Here is a 22140-nt window from a genome sequence, read left to right on the forward strand (position 1 = left end):
AAAGTAAGGAGAATTTCAATATGTACCGAAATCTGGCGCAGAAATCGTCTCGCTTTCGTTCTCTCTCTCTCTCTCTCTCGCTATTCCTCTTAACGCCTTCTCGGGAAAATCTTGTACATAACCTAGCGATAAGATGAAGGTCAATTACTCCTCGTGTCGAAAATTGAACAACACTTGAATTCCGTTCCGTCCAAATGATTCAGAATGATTAATTCCAGCATCGGATAACGTCTTAAGCGATTCCCGCGTTGATCTGAAAATCGCTCGTGTTAGGCTTGGCTTATCGGCCTTGAGGCTCCAGCAGACTGAACAAATAACAAATGAGATTAGGTTACCAGGAATCAGCCACCGGTACCGACACCAAAAAACGTAGACGATAAATGAAAGGTTCTGCTTTCTTTCTTTTTTCATCGCCATTATTTGTTCTCAAGTTTTCTCATTTGAATGTGACGGGTTGTTGCGTTCGTCGTTTGTTGTCCTGTTTATATTTACCTTCAGTTCAGTTCTTTGTTGTTACGACTGACTTTCTAAATTGAATTTCTTTCAAACATTCCTATCTGATCGTGTACGAATGATTTTTTCTATAGGTCCCTCAAAGCAAAGAACAATTTTCAATCTGGATGAGCAATTTGTTCCGATGCCGGTCCGTTCGATTGGTAGGTAACAATTTATTTATGAATAGAGAATCATTTCTATAACTCGTGCAGAAAAAATTATCAACATTTGGAGATCCAAAACAAAGCCTTATTCCCATAAGTAGAAATACATCTGAAGTAAAACAAAAGCAATAACAGATGAAAGGATTTGAATTCCCAACGCGCCAGGATCACAAACAAACATTAATAGTTGAGTTTCCCAATCCGACTTCATTATCATCCACAGAAAGTCTTCCTTGTTCTTCCCGGACCGAAACGACAGTAATTTCACTAGTTCGCCGTACGAGCTTTCCAACAGCGAATATCCGAGGCTTATCCTATAAATAAACAAACGTCAGTTCATGAGCACACTGGTGCCAAATCGATTACACGGGGGAATGTCTTCTGGGAAAAGCTCAACACAGCCAGTACCTCCATGCCACTATCTCTAACACGTCCACCTCTTCGGCCGCCCACCCTCAAGTACCCATTGGACTGAATCCAGCCCATCCATCGCCAGCGAATATCGACCCCGCTCCTCCCCGAGATTCTCTTTCGCTTTTTGCGTTTCGCTCAAGTAGCCCCCGGCAGGAAGGTAGAAGTCCTGAATATCGATCGCCTAGTGGGTGGTTAGTAGCGCATCGTTCCTTTCGCAGTCACGGTCCATCGGCTGGTGTTGGACAAGAGCGCACACGCTCGCTCTGCTATAGTGCCTTGCATCGTGGTGAATATCCGGTTTAAGTTCTCTGTAACCACCAACTGTACTGTACGGAAAGGGATGCTCAAGTGTGTATCTAAAAATTTGTGTGAAGGGCTGTCGAGGATGCTTTCATTTTCGTTCATCGATTTCTCCCATCCCTTGGCATTCAGTTTATAGTTCATCACCATCATCTATTGTGGTACGGTTGGGAAAAAATCGCTTTCTTTTGCTTGAATCCAAATATGCCATGCCACGATGCTTCTTCTTCTGTACGAATAAAGTCCGATTTGTAATCCCTCCATTGTTTTCATTGTACGAGCAGGTAGTGCTACTGGATTCTCTTTACAGTACTACACAAAATACATCCTACGTTTAGCCCGAAAAGGCATTAAATAGGGTAACAGAGGTCTTTTGGCCACTTCATATATTTTGGTTCACCAAACAAACTTTATGGATTTAATCGATGTTAAGTAACCCATGTTGCATCAATTTGAATTTACATAACCTATTGCGGAACAACATTTGGTGGAAATTCTTACAAAGTGGGCCAAAATAAAATCTATTCTAAAGTGGGCCAAAATGCCTCTGTTACCCTATATAGCTTGTCACTTATTTATTTAGCTTTGGCAACACTAAGTATTGCCGGTGGATTTTACGTTTCCATCATAAAGTTTGACTTTTTTAACCATTACCATCTTGACAATATTCTGTCATTTGAGCGCTATTAGTTTTATGTCAAATTCATGGATCACCCGCCGTATCATCTTGACTTGGCACCTAACGACTTCTATTTGTTCCAATCCGTGAAGAATAAACGTTCCGTGCATGAAGCGTTCAGAAACCGTGTTTTGAAGGCTCCTCAAAAAGAGTAGAAAAAATGTTATGAAAATTGGGATGTTCTAAATACAAACGCCAAGATATGAATTATTGAAACAATTATTATTTAGACAACATATAAATCATGCACTTCTATAATTACAACCTCATGCTCAATTCTCGACCGGTGGCTTGCAACGGAGGCGTTTTACCTTTTTTTTATATATAAAAAATAGGTATAGAATTCGCTCAAACTTTAGAAAATATTTCCGAGACTCGGAGGGCCGAATGTCATATACCAATCGATTCAGCTCGACGAACTGAGCAAATGTCCGTGTGTGTGTGTATGTGTGTGTGTCTGTATGTGTGTTGTCAACTAAGAGGTCGAGATCTCAGAGGTGGCTGGACCGATTTTGATCAAACTAGTCGCAAATGAAAGGTCTCCCGGTCACCCAGAACGCTATTGAATGGTTTTGAGATCGGATGTTTACTTTTTGAGTTATGCGAAGTTTTATGTCAAAATTTTTAGTGTTTTGACAGCATCTGTCACACTTGACCTTGAAAACAGAATATGTTTCTATTCTTAGATTCCACACGGTAATAGCTATCCAACAAGCCATAGATTGTTAAAATCCGTCCATTTTCAACGGAAATATCGACATTTTTGTATAAGCGACTTTTCGCCTTATTCCAGTAGTAAGAGTTTTGACCGCTGTATGACAAATCAATGCTTGGGAGCAACGTGAAACACGATTTTTTATACTGTTACATACAATTGTTTCTAAGTACCAAAAAGACTGTGTACAGCATCCTTTTTCATGACAATTTGCCTCGGACCGATTTTAGCACGGTTCGTTTTTGGCAACATAATCGTTCGAATATGTAAACCAGATGATGGCAGAATTTTCGAGTTGAAAGCAATTCCATAATTATATTGTTTTAAACTAATTACAGCAATAAATGCTGGAAAAACATAACACCCATATACCTTTCGAATCAGTTCGTCGAGATCAGCAAATGCGGGTGTGACAAATAATTTCACTCAATTTTCTCGGAGATGGCTAAACTACAAACTCTACAAACTCAGATTCATATGAAAAGTCGTATACTCCCAAACAAGGTTCCTGAATTACGTTAAAATAATGCAATTCACTTTTCGCGTAGATGGCTGAACCGATCTAAGATTCAAATGAAATCTAAGAATCAACTATGATTCAAATGAGAGGTCTGAAAATACTATAAAACATCTAAGTTTTTTTTCCGACTTCTGGTTTAGGAGATACAGAGTGATTAGTATAAAAATATCCATTTCACATAAATTAATCAGGTTTATCGGGTTTGCAGATTTGGATAGTCGATTACCAAATAAATTTATTTCAGTTTGAGCGGTATTCGTTTTTGGATTCGGAATGTACCCCCAAATTTTAATTCGCACTACAATTCCTCAAAGATGTCTACACACTCCTCAGGTGAATTTAACTGATTTTGGCTACACCGATTATAGAATTCCGGTTCCAGTATCGAATCGTTTCTCAAAGCTCAATCATTTTCTCAAAATTTGTCGATTAATTTCTCCAATTTGAACTTCAAAAACAAAAATTCATTTCCCATACAAAATACAAATCCGGACTTAAGGTCTCATACAAAATTGGTGAATTTTATCCGATTCTGGAATTGCAGATGATAAGTTTTTAAAATTCATACCCATTCGACTCATTTTGGGTTATGCTAGTTCCAGAATACCGGCTCTGGAAGTACCATAAATGATGACGAAAAACTCCAAAGTGGAACTTACTTCGACATCTCATGGAATGTTCAATCGATTGTCACACGTTAAGATTGAAATTCATTACGATTTGCAGTTTCGGCATTACAGGGTAATAAATGATTAAAATCTCAATTTGCCGTTTAAAACGACGATAATTAAAATGATGTCATGAGAACTAAAACACCTAAGAATATCCATGCAAATAACACATGCGGATTGATAAAAAAAAGGCATCATCTCACTGCTAGGTGGATTAATCACGTTTTTTATTATATTATTAAATCCAGTTTCAATATTTTGGCAGCGCAGATGTATCTATCTTTCTCATCGAAGTTGGCTCCGCGTATATACAAAAAATTTAATGTGTCTGAGAAACAGATTTTGCTTGATACCAGAAAATTCGTGATTCGTGATCGGAAAAATTGTCTTTCTCTCCGGATAATAGATTAATTAATTTCACTTGAGGCTTTGCAACACATACAGAGAAAGTATGAAAACCACGAAATAGCAATCCAGGCAAGCACATCCATCGTACGATCGTGAGGATGTCAGAGTTGTTTGATTTGTTAATTTTATCTAGAGATATTGATAAATTACTACATTTAATGGTTGATCGACGGCCCAACGGCAGTGGAATAAATAGCTGTTTGGTGCAAGGATGCCTGGTAATTTTTTCGAAAATCTCTGTTGTCTCAAAAATCAGTCTGTGCTAAATTTATGACAGCTCAATGACAGTTTCGCTCATTTTCGCTCGAAATCGGTGATGGAATAATACCAAGCCTACGGCTTGTGTCCCTAATTTCAAATTTTATATTTCACTATATCAGAAGACTTCAGAGTAGCAACCTACCAAAAATATGGAGTATGCAGTACGGTTTGAAGCAAATTCGAAAGTTTTTGTGTAGTAAAGTCTCTTCTTTGGACAGGAACGTGATCTATATGTAGCCGAAACTCTAGCTTGATACGTTTTTTTTTCATACGGCCCATTGACAAGGTGGATTGAAAAACTATTTATTGAATGAAATGAAAATATTCTTGTTCATATGATGCTATATTTAGAGAATTCGTACGATTTATGAGATTCACGTACTGGACACATTTTTTTTTGATTCATTTGATACATCATTTGTATGTGCCAGACTTCAATGTCGGACACCATCGTATGTCCGCCAATTCGAACTATTTCATTCATGTTTTTTTCTCGCTCTTAATCTTCTATCTACATATATTTATAACAGAATTTTTCTGCCGTGTTTTTTCGTACTAGTATAGTGAAACAAATTTTTATCATAATTTTATCGGACACAATATATGCCGAAATAACTATAAATCTCTCTTCTGCTGAGTCTGCATAATTTTGGTCGCCTCATATATTTTTGGGTCAATGTGTGCAGTTTTCTTCATTTTCAGAAAAAAAACAATAACTTCAAAATTTGCAGTTTAAATAAAGTTGTGCCGGATTTATCTATTTGAAATGAGCTCCAAACTTACAGATATGAGATCACTTACATCAGTTTTGGAAGATAATGAACGAAAAGTTAAATTCACCAAAGCTTCATTCACAAGTACATATTACAGCTTGAACATTTTGTTTGTGCAACTCTAGCACGGGCTTACTAAAATTAATACTTACAGTGCGTATCACAAATATAGGGTAGATGAATGATAATACTGAATTATAGTTAAATTTAACTAATTTGATAATTTATAAAACGTAAAACATTTCTTATTGCGAACGTCTTTTTCTTGCAATATTCACATATTCATGTTTACTGTTACCAAGTAGGCCGACCTTCGTTTTTATTTTTGCTCGCAAAACCAGTCCCTCACCTCACTAATAGATTTTTCGAGATTCATATGGTACAGATTGATTTTTCCGCCATATAAAGATTTTTGAATAAAATAGTTGGCAGCTCTGGTTTCATCGGCTGTCTATCTGTCGACCCAAAAAAAATCGAAATTATTCCAAACTGATTTTAAAAGTGTTGTGTGTTGTACCACAGTTGACATTGGGCCATTTTAGGAAGAATGTTGACGTTTTGATCCTGAAAGTGTACTAGTGCAATATTTTATTTTGATTTCTATCGCCATTGCTAATTGATAGGACGAATATAGAACCAACGATAGGATGAATAAAAATTCATTGAGATGAAATTAGGAGCAGAGCAGTGAACACATCATAAGTGTTTTTAGCTTTTTTATGAATATTAGTTTAGTTTTCGATTTCAAATGCATTTAAAAACTTGATGTTTTCGAAAACTTTTAAAATGCAGTTGTCTGAAAGTCTAATAGCTTTTCACGCGCATTTTATCATTATGGTATTTTTTAGAAACAGCATTGTGATTGTGAAACCAATTCATCCTAGTAAAAACAGTATGCCTATTTGGAACCGAAATAACATAAAGTGGCTCTAATATAATCAAAATTTCGGCGATCACCCTTTTCAACAAAACAACAAATTGATATTAGCAGCACCGTGTACCGTTTTGTTCGCCCAGAACTACATCGCTTGAAAACAGCATGAACTATATGTTCACTACATGAAACCCGAAATCAGATTTCCAATCACATTATGTATACTCTATTAGCCTTCCGTTAGCAACCCTTTCCATGTCCGTTTTATGTTAATTTGCGGTCATTTAAATAGCTACACCCGATGGTTTCAAATTCGACAGTTGGCGGGACCGAACAACCGGTTCATTCATAGCACAGCTAATAAAATTTGATAGCCGGCGATTATCACAAGGAGGTGTTTTATGCGTGTTTAGAATTTTGGTTTAGTTGATTTGGTTGAGTCACAGTTCCCAGCTGCTGTGAGTGACATGTTGTATGTGGATTACAAAAATAGCTTATTTCCCATTGTTCAATGCTTCTAGGTACAAGATAAGATACTCTAAACCATAACTTTGAATCATCGAATTGGATGACCCTGTTGAACAAACACTTCAATTAAGGATTTTTACCTAGCTTGAAAGTCCAATTATATCACTCATCAATCTGTTGATCCTATCCATTTTGATGTCCTGTGTTGATATATAAATACATAGATGTGTTGACATACTCAACAGGTCAAGCAGACTAGCACACATGGCGAGACTGGCACCGACACTGAATGGGATTCAATGCTGTGTGACTGTGTGTGTGTGTGTGTGCTCGAGATGCCGTTGATGAAAATTGACAGGAAGCCAACTGTCCATCCTTCTATATAGCAGTTGAATCACTCGACGGGGGTGTTGCCAAAAATATCTCTCTTACAAAGGCTACGAAACTATAACGAGCAGTGTCCTGTTTGTTTTTCTTTCGTACGAACTTCATACAGTACGGATACCATCTGCTGGCTCAGTTATAAAAGTTTTTAAGTGATATATCAACTTTAACGTCTTTTTTAATGATGGCATGTAGACACAAACAGGGTCATTATAAGCGGATGTAAAATATTTGATAATCGTATGACGCTCATCCAACACTGATCCAGTCCAGGGGGTGATTGAGTCGTCTACGAACGTTAGCCTGCCGACAAATGCGAAGCTGGAATTTATGGAAATACAATCAAAAGTAAAAAAAATCTAACGCAAACAAGTAAATAAAGAAAAGCATCATGGCATTGGACTTGTTCGCGGTTAAATCTGAAAAAGTCAAAATTGGAATAAAACAAATTTACTGTTAGTTCAATCCAAGCTGCTTTTTTACACATTTGATCGTACATTATTAATAATTTTAAAACTAATTACAGTTACTTAATTAGGCTGCATGAAGGAACTACGAACTTTTGAGTTTAGTCCAGCCATTAGGGTCTGTGCAGAATTCTCTGCAACCGATTCAGCTGCCTTTTGTTCAAAAGTTTCGAAAGTTTTCTATTGTTGTAGCTTATTGTTTATATTCAGAGAAATCTCCTTTCAGAAGAGCCCAATTCTGCTCGATAGGTTGAAACTTCGAGCAGATAGGTGGATTCGCTTCTTTCGGTACAACATGGACTCCATTCCAAAGGTAATAAAAGTCATTCGTCAGACAAAAATGACGATAAATGTCACTCTCAGCTCCACATGCAAGTTATTAGAATGAAATTCATGCCGAGTCAACAACATAAGCGGAACAGTAGTCAACCGTTGCTTCGAGAATCGATAATGACAGAAAACGATAGACAATGACTTCAGCCTGTTGGTGCTAGAATCTATAGCAGTTTCGGTTTTAAAAGAGGTTCTGGGGTGGAATTTTAGACACTCTTTATAGCCAAACATCACATATTTTCAGTTTTATCGATGAAAGCATGAAAATCGAAATTCAACTTATTCTACCTGCAATCATTCACGAATGAGACGGTAAAAAAAATGAATATGAGGCTGAGGAATTTGATTCGTTCATTGAAAATGCGTGATAATTTTAAACTCAGCTCCAGTCGCTCTATACCATTCCAAAATATCTTTGGCATAGTGACAAGATGCCAAATCAAGCCAGCATCATAGTTGCGTAGCAATAGTAACAACTGCGTATTTATATTCACATATTCGCGATACAACTTGCGAGCCTGGGTTGCAACCGGAACATTCTTTTTATTATTACGGTTTACCATAGTGCTACGTATCATTCGACTCAACTCAATCAGATAGGATAATATTCGTGTATGCATGTGTGTTAGGGTGCCAATATCTTATCTATCTCTAAACTCATAAAGCTGTACTGCTCAAAAGTTTGAGCACCTCAAAAAAAAAATCACTGGTGCCGATGGCGGTTAAAGTTTGAATACTTCCGAGTATCTGGGACGCTCTCGAGTCCCTTCGAATCTCGGAGAGGGCTACGGCAAGGTGATGGACTCTCTTATATCTTGTTCAATATTGCCTTGGAAGGTGTGATTCGAAGAGCGAGGATCGACACGAGTGGCACGATCTTCCGAAAGTCCGTACAACTTTTTGGCTCCGCTAACGATATTGATATTGTAACAGGTAACTTTGAGAAGATGACGGAAACCTACATCGGACTGAAAGCTGAAGCTAGGCGTATCGGACTGGCCATAAATGCGTCGAAAGCAAAATACATGAGAAGAAGAGGCTCTAGAGAAGAAACACTACGCCTCCCACCACGAATATTAATAGACGGTGACGATATCGAGGTGGTTGACGAGTTTGTGTATTTGGGCTCACTGGTGACCGCCGACAATGACACCAGCAGAGAAATACAGAGACGTATTTTGGCAGGGAATCGTGCGTACTTTGGACTCAGAAAAACTCTTCGATCGAGAAAAGTACGCCATCGCACGAAATTGACCGTCTACAAAACGCTCATTAGTTGTTCTCTATGGCCACGAGACCTGGACTATGTTGGCAGAGGACCAACGCGCCCTCAGTGTTTTCGAAAGAAAGGTACTTAGGATCATCTATGGTGGAGTGCAAATAGAAGACGGAACGTGGAGACGGCGTATGAATCACGAATTGCAACAGCTGCTAGGGGAACCATCCATCGTACGGACAGCTAAAATCAGACGTTTACGATGGGCTGGGCATGTCATAAGAATGTCGGACGACAGCCCAGTGAAAATGGTTCTTAAATCCGACTGGTACAAGAAGAAGAGGAGCGCAGGGAGCAAAATGGATCGATCAAGTGGAGGGTGATCTCAGAAACATCCGTGCATTGAGTGGCTGGCGACGAGCAGCCATGGACCGAGTTATGTGGAGACGTATGCTTGATACAGCATAGGACACCCCAGGCCTATAGCTGTTAGGTAAGGTAAGAAATCGATTCTCTGCGACTTTGATTTTGAGATGCCGAATGTCTTAGAATCGTCTGAAACGTCGACAACTAGTGTTTTTTTTTATTCCACCTAGTGGTGCAATGATGCCATATTACTTATATTTTCAAAAACATTACTAGAAAATCCTATCAAGATTTTTTTTTCAAACTTGAATAAAATCAAAAACTTTCCATCACCTTTTGTAAACAGTTATGTCAATTTTAATATAGGTTTAAATGTGGCGACCCTGCACGCTATACAAAGTTCAACAACGCACTTGTGTGCTAGGAGGGCGCGTTTTCTTCTTCTTCTATACCGGCATGTACCGATGCGTACCGGTTTTGCATAATTTTGTATGACAGTTTGAATCAACCTGTCCGCATCGCTCACATCCTCCCCAACGACGACAGTAAATTATTGTGGACCCGAAAGGGTTTTTGAGTCCTCTTTCACATAAATCTCATCGTCTATCAAAACGCATGCATCCGGACACTGCAAAAGACGCGAATACAATTTCCGGGCCCTTGTTGCTGTTCGCTACTTCTGTTCTACACTTTGTTTCGAGATTTTCTACTTCTTGTAGGTCTTCACTTGATTTCGCCTCTTGATACGCTGAATCATTCCGACACTCGGTCCTGCTTTTTTGGCCAAATCTCGTATTCACAATGATTTGTTTTTCATGATTAGAGATACCAAAGTATTAATGATGGTTTTAACACTGGCATGACGAATTCCAAAACGCTTCGCCAATTTTCGCATAGTAATACCCTTCTCACTTAACCATGTATCCAGAACCTTAATTTTCATTTCTTTTTCAATACGCGACATTTTGAAAACGCATCCATTATCCCTAGGGTATCGACGAAACCTTGGTTCAGGGGGATGAACGTGAGTCGTGACTTCATTCGTGTGATGTCTCGGCTCATGTCAAACCATTACACATTCAACGCGCATCTCCGGCGTATTGGAATCGTGGAGAGCGGTCTCTGCGCTTGTGGTGATGGTTATCAGGACATCGAGCATGTCGTATGGACGTGTACGGAGTATCGTGACGCCAGGTCTTTATTAAAGGACTTCCTAAGGGCCCGAGGTAGACCACCTGAAGTTCCGGTCCGAGATGTGTTGGCTAGTCGGGATATCTCTTATATGCTTCTTATATACCAGTACCTCAAACACATTAATATCCAAGTGTAATCTGTTATACCTCGCTCAGAAAGTATAATCTCCACCTACAGGTTCGACACTAACATCCGCCCGATTCTCTCGATCACCGTCCCTGTCCACCATCTTCATTGGAACTAACAAGATCTTTTTTTGTCACTAACTTTTCGTTCCCCCTTCCCCCGTCTCTTCACCATCTCGATGGCAACTAATTAGATCTCTGTAGTTTTCAGACATTTTGTTTCCATACCCCCTATTTACCTCGGTTTCCACAATATTTACTTTTTTTATTTTTTCATCTCTTCGTAACATCACCATCACCGCCTACGGTCCTACGCTCCAGTCGATGACCAGCATGCGGGCCACCCGCCGGGCCTTCGTAGCCTGGGGGTGTTTCCCGCGGACCCACACGAACTGAAAGGAAGCGGCCATAGATAGCACCAACTGGAAGTCATGCAATATTCAATTCACCGACCACTGCCGAACGCCAGCTAAAAGCTTTTTCCAAAAATTCTAGACGACATAATCTAATGATACTATTCTAGTTTTAAGTTAGTCGTTAATTAAGATTAGGAAATACCCTTGGCATCTTAGAGCTTAAGCAGTGTGCCTAAAAATATATATTATACTATTGAATAAAAAAAAAATTTTTTTGAAAACGCAGAATTTCAACCGCACAAACAAGTAAACAAACGAAAGCTGACAGCCATGCTGTGATCTGAGCATAAAAAACATCACAAATACATGCGTACAACACAAATATATGTGGATAGCTTATTTTCGATACACTCCTTAACAAGGTCTGCACCTTGTTTTGGATTCACTTTTGAAAAAATACTCATGAAATTGAAAATTTTTCACTTATTGCGCTGTAATTCCAGAACCAAAGGTCGGCTCTAAATCGACTTTTCGGTGACTTTTCAAAGAATTTCCAGACCTTTTACTTGGATCTTAGTTTGTAAAAATCGGTTAAGAAATTTCCGAGGAATTGAGTGCTCATTTTTCATAGATTTGCACATATTGCCCTGTAATTCCGGAACCGAAAACCGGATCAAGATAAAATTCAATAGCGATCTATAAGTCCGTAAAACCTTTCTTTTGAATCTAACTTTGTGAAAATCGGCTCAGCCATCTCTGAGAAAATCGAGTGACATTATTTGTCACATACACACACATACATACATACACACAGTATACAATACAGTCGAATGGTATATGACACTCAGCACTCCGGGCCTCCGTTCAAAAGATGGTTTTCACAGTGATTGCATAGTCTTTCTATATGAGAAAGCCAAAAAAAAATTTGGTAAAAAATCGATTCGGACTGAAAAATGTTGAGATTTTCGAAATAGGTTTTTTTGGTTTTTGCTGCCAAATGTCTTAGCATTACATGAAACGTCGAGGTTTTTGGTTATCTCTGAAAATTTATTTTTTGAAAAATATCAATTCTGGACTAATAAGAAATAAGAAAAATGTATGCAATTCTAAGACATTGTACATGAAAAATCGATTTCGGAAATCTCAAAAATGTTCTATCCCAGAGTCGCATCTTTTCAAATTAATTATTTCTAGATAACACTAGATCTCGACATTTCAGACAATTCTAAGACAAAAAAAAAATTTTTTCGATGATTTTGTCTTTTTCGCGTTCGGCTGAACCGATTTCAATAAAGTTAGGCTCGTTTGGAAACTACGATTGGTTCATTAAACAGGTTTGAAGTTCAATCGACTGTTACTTACGGTTCCGGTGAAATAATGGCATAAGTGACGTAAACGTCAAACATCATTACCGCTCAATTTATTTGTACATAGAGATTAAACCAACATCAATAATTTCAGGTTTGTGGCCGTTGGTCGATTTCGAAGATCACTTGGTTGACATTTAAAGTTCCGGAGATATAATCGTACAAATGACGTAATCGACAATTTTTTTTATTCGTACAATTGTTTCAAATAGTGACCTATGATCTCAATTAAATGAATCGGTTTAGTAGATTCTGCAGGATTGTGTTCACGGACTTCGAAAAATTGGTTTTCAGAAAAACGCGTTAAAATTTTTATTTCTCAAAAAGTGAGCAAAATTTAACCAGTACAACCTACCTTCTAGAATTTCAATCGATAAAGTTCCACAGTTCATCCATTCCCGTGCACAAAAGTTATACAATCATTCCGAGATTCAATTCTGTATCCAAGATTCGAAGTGTTAATTGTAATTCTTATCAGTCAGATACTTTATAATATGAACCCAGTATGGAAGCAAAACAACACAGTTAACCAATCATTCCGGTTATTGAATTAAATATTCCTAGATTTTGATCGGACACCCGACGAGTCATTTTCAGGCGCTTAGCAGTATCCAAAAAATACGTGCAAATTATGTTTAATGGCTTTCACCGAAAATTTTTCAACCGTCCCGAACAGACATCCAACTTTGTACTGGCCGGCACACCGAGCACCAAAGTGGAAACTCGGGTGCAGATGACATTTTTCCTAACGACTTTCTGTGCTTCTTTCGGAGCAAACCGTTTTGTTTCCTCTTTTTTTGTTTTGTATCCTCTTTTTTTGTTGATGCAAACCTTCTATAACTCCTTCTTGTGGTATTGTAAATCTACTTTTAATTAGTAAAAAAGGTTCTTGATTTTTCTATGTGTGTTTTTGTACCAGTGCGCGAGAAGGATGTTAGCAATTTTGCAGATCAATGATTTTTAACGTAGTTCAATCTAACAAAATAATGAGAATTTTAGTCCCAAATTTGTATACTCTATTATAATTGGAATTCTACCCATTGCCTGCCCATATAACAATACAATCGACAAAATTGCTCACCCATTTCACACACAAATGGGTCCCCCCCGCTACTATTGCTTACGTCTCTGTTTTTTTCCTTTCCTTTCAGGAACATCGCACGCTAAAAGCCTTCCGATTCCTTGCGACAGTCTCGCGTGGGAGTAATTTTTATACACCGAAGCTAGCGAAAACAGCGCCCGGTGCGGCCCCGTTCCGACCACGACGACGTGTAATGGTTGGAAAATTAACCGTCAAAGTGAATGCAGCAGTGTGAGCGCAAGCAGGCGAGAGAAAAAATTCGGAATTCCGAGAAAATTTACTACAGCCGTGAAAATACCGCTCGGCCCGGAGATCCGGTCGGGGGGCGAAAAGTGAACCGAAAGTACCGGTATGAATGGTTATTCGATTGGCACTATAGCGTGAATGTCGACTATTTACCACCGGCAGCTGTACCGAGTAAATAATTGTAGAATTCAGTGAAGAACTTGAACGTGATAAGCGTACTAAAGCGGCAGTGTTCTGGTTTCCGTTTAACGCTCAAATCGCAATCGGTTGGTGGTCAGTTTCAGCGGAATTAGTTTTTTTCCCCCGGGCAATTGTTACACTTGATGCGTATAAATTGTGTACGTCGACCATAAAATAGTGTAAAGCCACGTGTTCAGACCTCCGAGGGAGCAGCGCGTGGGCTCGTAAATCATTGTGTTTTTTTGTATGCAGTGAACAAACGAATCGGCGGTGGATATTTTTTTTATTTTTTCGCGGAGGCGATCCATTTGGCGCCATCTCGTTGTTTCGAGACAGGAATAAATCGTACAATTATTGACTTCGGAACATCGTAAACAATGCTCGGTATCGCACTGGCAAGGATGACGAAGCATTCAACAAGTTGGTTGAATTCTACAGCGGATTGAATGGAACGGTGAGTAAACGGGCCATAAATCGTAACTTCTTATGCTATGTCAAATAGTTTTATGGTTATTGCTATCGCCGGCAAGATTGTTACATGCAACAAGTTGTGACGGGATTGATGAAAGCAGTAATCTGGAAGTTGAATGATACTATAATAATCTGAAAAAAAAAATGAAAATCGGTCGGTTATGAGAAATCGAATCCTATCTGTGATAATTTGACGATTTCTTCCGGTGCTACTGGAACTGGAAATTGAGAACGCGAAAAACCGAAGTGAGATTGTTTGGCCATCAATTAAAAAGCTCAGTAAGTTAGAAGATTACACTGGCCAATTTTAAGGAATCCCATCCTCTTTATGCTATCATTTATAGAAGCATGTTCATGAAATTAAAATTTTTATCTTTTATTACCCTGTGGAATTCGAAACTAGAAGTCGGTTGAGGTACTTAATTTGCATTAAAGTGTACCAAGTGATCCAGTTAATTAGGTGGGATTTTTTGAATGAAAATACATTTTGATTATAAGTAATTGGCTCTAGATACTTTATTGAAAGTAGTTGCCTTCGAAAGCTATGCATTTTTTTCCATTTTGCCACCAAATACCACGTCGAAAGAACTGTTTATCTCTTGAAACGATTAACTCGAGAAACCATTTTACACATCGTTATAACTAGTGAAGCATCGATGAAAACAAATAATAGTCGGAACGAGCCAACTCTGGAGAGTATGACAAAAGCTCCCATTTCAGTTTAAAAATATTGTTTTTGACTACTTTCACTGTGTTTGCGAAGTCATTGCAGAGCTTCGAAATGACTTACTCATGTCTTGTGGAGCATTCTAGTCGTTTTTTTGAACAATACTTGATTCTATTTCATCTCTAGCTGTCGGTTGCAATTAATATTTACAAGACATCTTCTTGATCCTATCAAATGAACAGCATCGCTTTCTTTCTGAAATGATTAGGTTCAGAAGTAGATGTCGATAGTAGGTAATGTTTTCCCGCGAATCTCAAAATAATTTCTCCATTTCTTATATCCGTCTTTTTCACAGCCAAATTTCGTTTACGTGTTTGTTATTTTTTATGAGGAACCCATTTTCCCACCTTTCGAATCTTCCCCATGCCTTGCAGAAATGACTAGACGACTAAAGTTGAACCTTTCCATTTTATTTTTTTTCAGTTTTGGTATTGTTTTCGTTTGCAATCCTTGCGACTGTCCACATCGTCTAATTTTCTGTAATTCGCGTATTTTGTCCTTCACACTGAAATCCCCACTTTTAAATCGTTCACAAATCGTGACCGACAGAACAAGTTCCCTATAAGCTTCAACAAGAATTCGATGGGATTCAACAGCGAAGCAAAGTCTTGGCCAGGGTTGCGAACGGTACTGGAGAATGACACGAAACAGCAGACATTCAAACCGCGCAAATGACAGCAGTAGCCGATCGTACTTCGCCACGACTGCAGGAGATGAAAAATGTCATAGGTCTCATGACATTTTTTCTCGTGAATGTCGCCGTTTGCTCTCATCGATAGCTGTTCTAATCTTTTCAATCTGAGAATGGCTAGCCACAATAAACAGTAGCTCCTTCCAATTTCAACAACTTTCGAGAGACAGTCGCCAACAAGGCTTAACTTTGAAATTCGTTTTATGCCGATTCTCATGAGGTGTAGGGGGACATGCACAAGAAAGTCTTGCTTCCCAATGCAGACGGTTTTTTTGTGTATCCTTACGTGTTTTGTTTCTCTGCACTTCCGTTGGAAGGAAGCGGTTCAGTGAGAAAAGCAAAGTAAATGCTCTGACTTCCAGAATTTGGATGCACTTTTCGATCAAACAATTAAACCCCGTTTAGCATGAACCAGAATTGTAGAAGTAATAGGAGCGCAAAACTTATTATCTCTGCTGTAAGATTTCTTGCCTTTGCGTCATATTAGAAAGGCAAAAGCTGCGCTCCTGATACTTCGTGTATGAAATTTATGTAAATAAGTGTAATATTTTTGAAACATCTGCATGAACAAGGATTGTGATTGAATTTTTTCAAAACTGAAATTGAACCGGTAATAAAAGCACCGCCGCTTGCATTAAATTTATCGCCACAGATCAATCACAGCGGATATAACAGTCTCGTTATGAAAATGTCATGACATTTTGAGCTCGTGACATTCTCGAAACCCGTGACCAAAAATGAACAAAGCAGCTACTTATCCAGTATGTACCTACACTACCACAAAGCGAACGCTGTGGCTTTGACTGCTGTGAGAGAGTGCGACGAAATTAACTGCTCTCAATGTTGCTGTCGTGTGTCGTGGCTCTCATGATTGCGCCAAGCTCTCGTGTCATTGCGAGTTGGCTACTGTTGAACGTAGCAGCTGCTCATATCGTTGGCAGTGACTGTCTTATGCTTGGCAACAGTATAAAAAACTGTCAAATTTTCGCACCCCTGGTCTTGGCATTACATTCCTTTTGTGGAATTTGGCCTTTCTGTTTCAACAGACTTCGCAGCCGATTCTTAGTGTACAGAATCATTACATGGCTACTACTATGGATCCTATTGACACTAAGAATCCTTCCAGGTGGGGCTCGAACATACGACAGCTGGCTTGTAAGACCAGCGTCCTATGCATTGAATTGCCAACCCGGGATTCAATAGCATTTTCTCCAAAACAAAGTAATGAATCAACACATCCCACCAATGGTCTTTACTTGTAAAGAAATTGTGTTCTGAATTACATCAAATATACTATATATCAATATGGATCACTCTTGCGGTTCACGAGGGACATCACAGTAAAGTGCGGTGGCAAAAAAGGTTACTAATACACTACAATTTTTGTAATGAATATATGACTGTTTCCCAAATCAGTACACTGAACCAAACAACTCCAGATATATGGAATATATCTCGATATACACTGCACGAAAAAATAAGCTGTAAATACGGTTTAGAATCGCAATCTGATACTAATTCGGATGAGAACATTTTGTTTTTATAAAAATCCCTATTTATATAAATATGTATGAAATGTGCACGCAGAACTAAACAAATTAATCTTAATGTTAGTTCCACAATTTTACCAACATTTCCGAATTATCAGGTGTACAACTTTGCTTCCGCCGTTTTCCGATAGGTGGCTGTAGCGGCTGAGGCTGGTCAAAATACATAGATGATAATGCCTTTAAAGTGAGTGTGTACAGTGCCTAACGAATTGTCATCGCCGTGTCAGTGACAGTTGTTCTTGTTTTCGTATTATTCACGCTCGAAAATGTCTGTTTATGTGCCTAATTCTCGCCATTTGTGGGAAGTTTTACTTTTCTGTTACAATTCGAAAAAAATGCAACTGAAGCGCATCGAATGCTTTCAGAAACTTATGATGATGCTGCTCTGAGTAAAAGAACGTGTCGGGAGTGGTTTCAACTTTTTAAAAATGATGATTTCGATGTCGAAGACAAACATGATGGTGGAAGAGAAAAAACCTTCAAAGATGAATAACAATTTACTACGAGCTCTTAAAACCGGGTAAAACCATCACAAGATATCGCAACCGAACGCAACTGATGCGCCTTAGTCGCGCGCTAAAAGAAAAGCGGCCACAGTATCAAGAGCGACATGGCAAAGTCATCCTCCAACACGACAATGCTCGGCCTCACGACGCAAAAGTGGTCAAAAAGTATCTGGAAACGCTGAAATGGGAAGTCTTGCCCCACCCGCTGTATTCCTCAGATGTCGCCCCTTCTGACTTCTACCTATTCCGTTCGATGGCACACGGCCTGGCAGATCAACATTTTCAATCCTTCGAAGAGTTGGAAAAATGGATTGCTTCATGGATAGCGTCAAAAAAGGACTCCTTTTTTCGAGCCAGGATCCGAAAATTTCCGGAAAGATGGGAGAAAGTTGTCGCTAGCGACGGACAATACTTTGAATAATACATCTGTAAGCACTTTTTCGCAAAAAAGCTTTAAATTTTGGAAAAAAAAACGGCGGAAGCAAAGTTGTACACCTAATATGAAATGTGCACGCAGAACTAAACAAATTATTCTTAATGTTAGTTCTAGAATTTTACCAACATTTCCGAATTATGTACCCTAATTTCTTGATTTGAAAAATTACGGTTACGGTGATAGATATATACAATATCAGGTTGTTTAATAAATAAATAAATGCTTCAAAACAAAACAATTTAGAATATGAATAAATCGTAATTCGCCTCAACGAAAGCTATCAATTGAAGTAAAAGTAATAAGTATAACTTGTTCTTTTGCTTACTGTATTGTACTTTTCTTACTATTTATTATTATTTTTTCAATTCTAAACAAACTTTCTATTTGTCAGATTTTGGAATGGTTCGTCTGTTGAATGAAATTCAATTACTTTTTAGAAAACAAATATGAAAACATAAAATATTGTTTTAAATTTTAAACTAATCTCAAAACATTTCACAGCAAGGGGCAGATCGCTTAGTATATGCACTTTTAGTTCATAGACAATTTATGAAAATGACAATTTTCTTCTACATTCTAACTTTCACTTAGAGAAAAGATAATGTGCAACTAATTTAAATTCAATGTCATGAACGCAAAGAAAAAAATATCGTAATTACAGTAACTTGTAATACACCGTTCATTTCATTTTAATTTTGTTCTATATATGTTATCAGAAGTAATCTGCCAAAGATCGCCCTCACAGCCTATAGTTTTCGTCTTTTCAGCACTATTCATAACATTCATGAGCAAAGTTAAATACTACTTCATAACTCTTGAAAGTGAAGACTATAGGTAATTCTACATTATTTATAGCCAGAAAAACATTTAAATAGAAAAATATCACACCTCTATGAGAGCATCATGCTCAATTATTTTTAACATTTCACTTCTGGGCGCACACTAAATGCAAACTATTAAACATGACTGAACTAATAGCCTTTTCCGTCACGAGATGGTGTTACTGTGATGTCTTTTTCGATTTGTATTGAATTCGTTAAAGTGATCCATATTGATATATAACATGCTTGATTACTTGTTCGCTTCAATAAATGTACATGGAATCAGGAATCAGAACAAATTGGCTCAAATGGCACGTTCCCCTTGATATTTGGAGATTTGTGCCTTGCCATCAATTTGTTTTTAGCATCATTTTCCCGATATATAAGAGGGAAGGATTGAAAGGAAATGGTAAGGGTTGGACTAGGAGGATGGGAAAAATTGACGACACAAAAACACATAAAAGCAGAAGTAAATTCTGCACCCCTAAGGGATGCCGAACAATCTGCTGAGGATCACATTTAGTGGAAGCAGAAGTAAATTCTGAACCTCTACGAGGTCCCGAACAGTCCGCTGTTAATAAAACCTCCAACTCCCGAGAGGATTTGAAGATCTTACAAAAGCGACACCATTCTGCACTCCCGGAAGAATGCAGAACGATTCGCAGTATGTACGAGCAGAAGTAAATTCGGCACCCCCTAAAAGATGCCAAACAATCTGCTAAACCCAATTTAAGGTAAATACAGAAGGGATTCATTCACTCCAGGAAGAACGATGAACCCTTCTGACTATAGCTCCTTACCACATTGGGTAAGAAACGAGAGAATATCCTTCAATTTTAGCTCCGCATACACAGACTCAACCATGTATGGAGAACCAAAAACCCGGATACGTAGCTGCGTCAATGCGGGACAGTTACATATCAGATGATATGAAGTACCATAATCGCATTCACACAAATCACACGAATAATACTCAGCACGTTGAATAGTAGCCATGTGATAATTGAGTTTGCAATGTCCAGTCAGAGCTCTGACCAGAATACTGCAATGATGCTTGGAGAAATGCAGTAGACACTTTGACATTTTCAGATTTAAATCTGGTAGAAATGCTTTTGCCTGAGCGCAAGTTTGCAAGCTGCGCCAGTAGCTGGCATGTTTGGATACAGCCCAAGAACGAATCTTGTGCTTTATCCAACTAGTTGAAAGTGGTAAAGCTGGTTCAGGACCAACGAAATCATTCGTTGCACCAGCTCTAGCCAACTCATCAGCCCATTCATTTCCAGTAATACCAGAATGGCCGGGTACCCATAAGAAGTAAACAGCATTTGAAATGCTGAGGTCTTCAATTTGAGTTCGACATGCGATCACTAGATTCGACCGTGAGTCATTCGAACTGAGTGCTTTTAAGGCTGCCTGACTGTCGGAACAAAAATAAATTCGCTTACCACAGATCCTCTGCTGAAGTGCCGATTGTACTCCACACAGAATCGCGTAGATTTCTGCTTGAAACACAGTACAGTATCTACCAAGTGAATGAGACTGCTCCAGCCTCATTTCACGACAGTAGACACCAGCACCAGCACGACCATTCAACAGAGAACCGTCCGTATAACAAACTATGTGTTCATCAAGTTGTCGTTCCAGACAACCAGACAACCATTCCTCACGAAAAGGATAGCTCACATTGAATGTTTTGAAAGGAAAACTGCATGTGAGAGTTAGGTCACTAGGAGCGAGTAAATACTCATCCCACGTAACCATTTGAGACCACAAGCGAGTGTGGCTGGTAGCATAATCTAATGGGTTACTGTTCCAAAGCCCTGTAACCTTAAGACGGTATGCACAAGATAATGCTTCTTGTTTTAGGAACACATGTAGTGGTTTAATGCACAGTAGCGCCTCTAGAGCAGCAGTAGGAGTTGTCGTGAATGCTCCTGTCATCGCCATTAGGACCATCCTTTGGAGATGATTTAGCTTTGACTGAACTGTCGCGACTTCTCCTTTCTGCCACCATACAAGACATCCATATGCTAAAATTGGTCTAACAATAGTTGTGTAGATCCAATTAATATATCTGGGTTTGAGTCCCCATGATTTTCCAAAAGCTCGTCTACATTGGCCGAAAGCCATGCAAGCTCTTTTAATTCTGAAGTCAATGTGAGCAGACCAATTCAGTTTTGAGTCAAGAATAACCCCGACGTATTTAACTTGTTCGACCACAGTGACCTCTGAACCAAAGAACTGCAACGGACGAGCTCCTGTGATTATCCTACGATGAGTGAAAAGCACCATTGATGTTTTGCCCGGATTTACAGATAATCCAACCTGACAACACCATTGTTCAACAGATCGCAGGGCTTGCTGCATTAAATCAAAGAGAGTGTTAATGCTTATACCGGTCATCAATATATGATAATCGTCGGCAAAACCATAAGTCGGAAATCCAAGGTTATTAAGTTTCCTCAACAAACCATCAGCGACTAGGTTCCATAAAAGTGGGAATAGTACACCACCTTGAGGACACCCACAGACACTCAGTTTTCTAATCTCTGCTTGCCGAAGCGATGAACAAAGAAGTCGATTGCTAAGCATTGCGTGTATCCAATTTGTGATACTTGAAGGTATGCCATGACCACGGGCTGCTTCCAGAATTGAATTGAAAGACACGTTATCAAAGGCACCTTCAATATCTAGGAAAACTCCCAAGCAAGATTGCTTTTGTGAGAAAGCTTTTTCAATGTTGTACACAACATCATGTAACAGGGTTGTAGTGGACTTTCCACGCTGGTAAGCATGTTGCATTCCATGTAGCGGATGCAGGCCCAAACTAACATCTCTGATATAGTGATCGACTATGCGTTCCACTGTTTTAAGAAGAAAT

The 22140-nt window shown here is 38.7% G+C and overlaps 1 protein-coding gene across 6 annotated transcripts in view; it reads left to right on the forward strand.

Annotated features, from left to right (window-relative positions):
* LOC131430247 (probable G-protein coupled receptor 158) overlaps window positions 1–22140 on the forward strand; it is a 214987-nt gene that overhangs the window by 14150 nt on the left and 178697 nt on the right. For all 6 annotated transcript variants that reach the window (XM_058595052.1, XM_058595049.1, XM_058595047.1 and 3 more), the window contains exon 2: window positions 13702–14511. The gene's annotated coding sequence lies outside the window, so the exon portion shown is untranslated. The remainder of the gene's footprint in view (window positions 1–13701; window positions 14512–22140) is intronic.

Source organism: Malaya genurostris, chromosome 2 (genome assembly GCF_030247185.1).
Source record: "Malaya genurostris strain Urasoe2022 chromosome 2, Malgen_1.1, whole genome shotgun sequence".
Taxonomy (NCBI): Eukaryota; Metazoa; Arthropoda; class Insecta; order Diptera; family Culicidae; genus Malaya; species Malaya genurostris.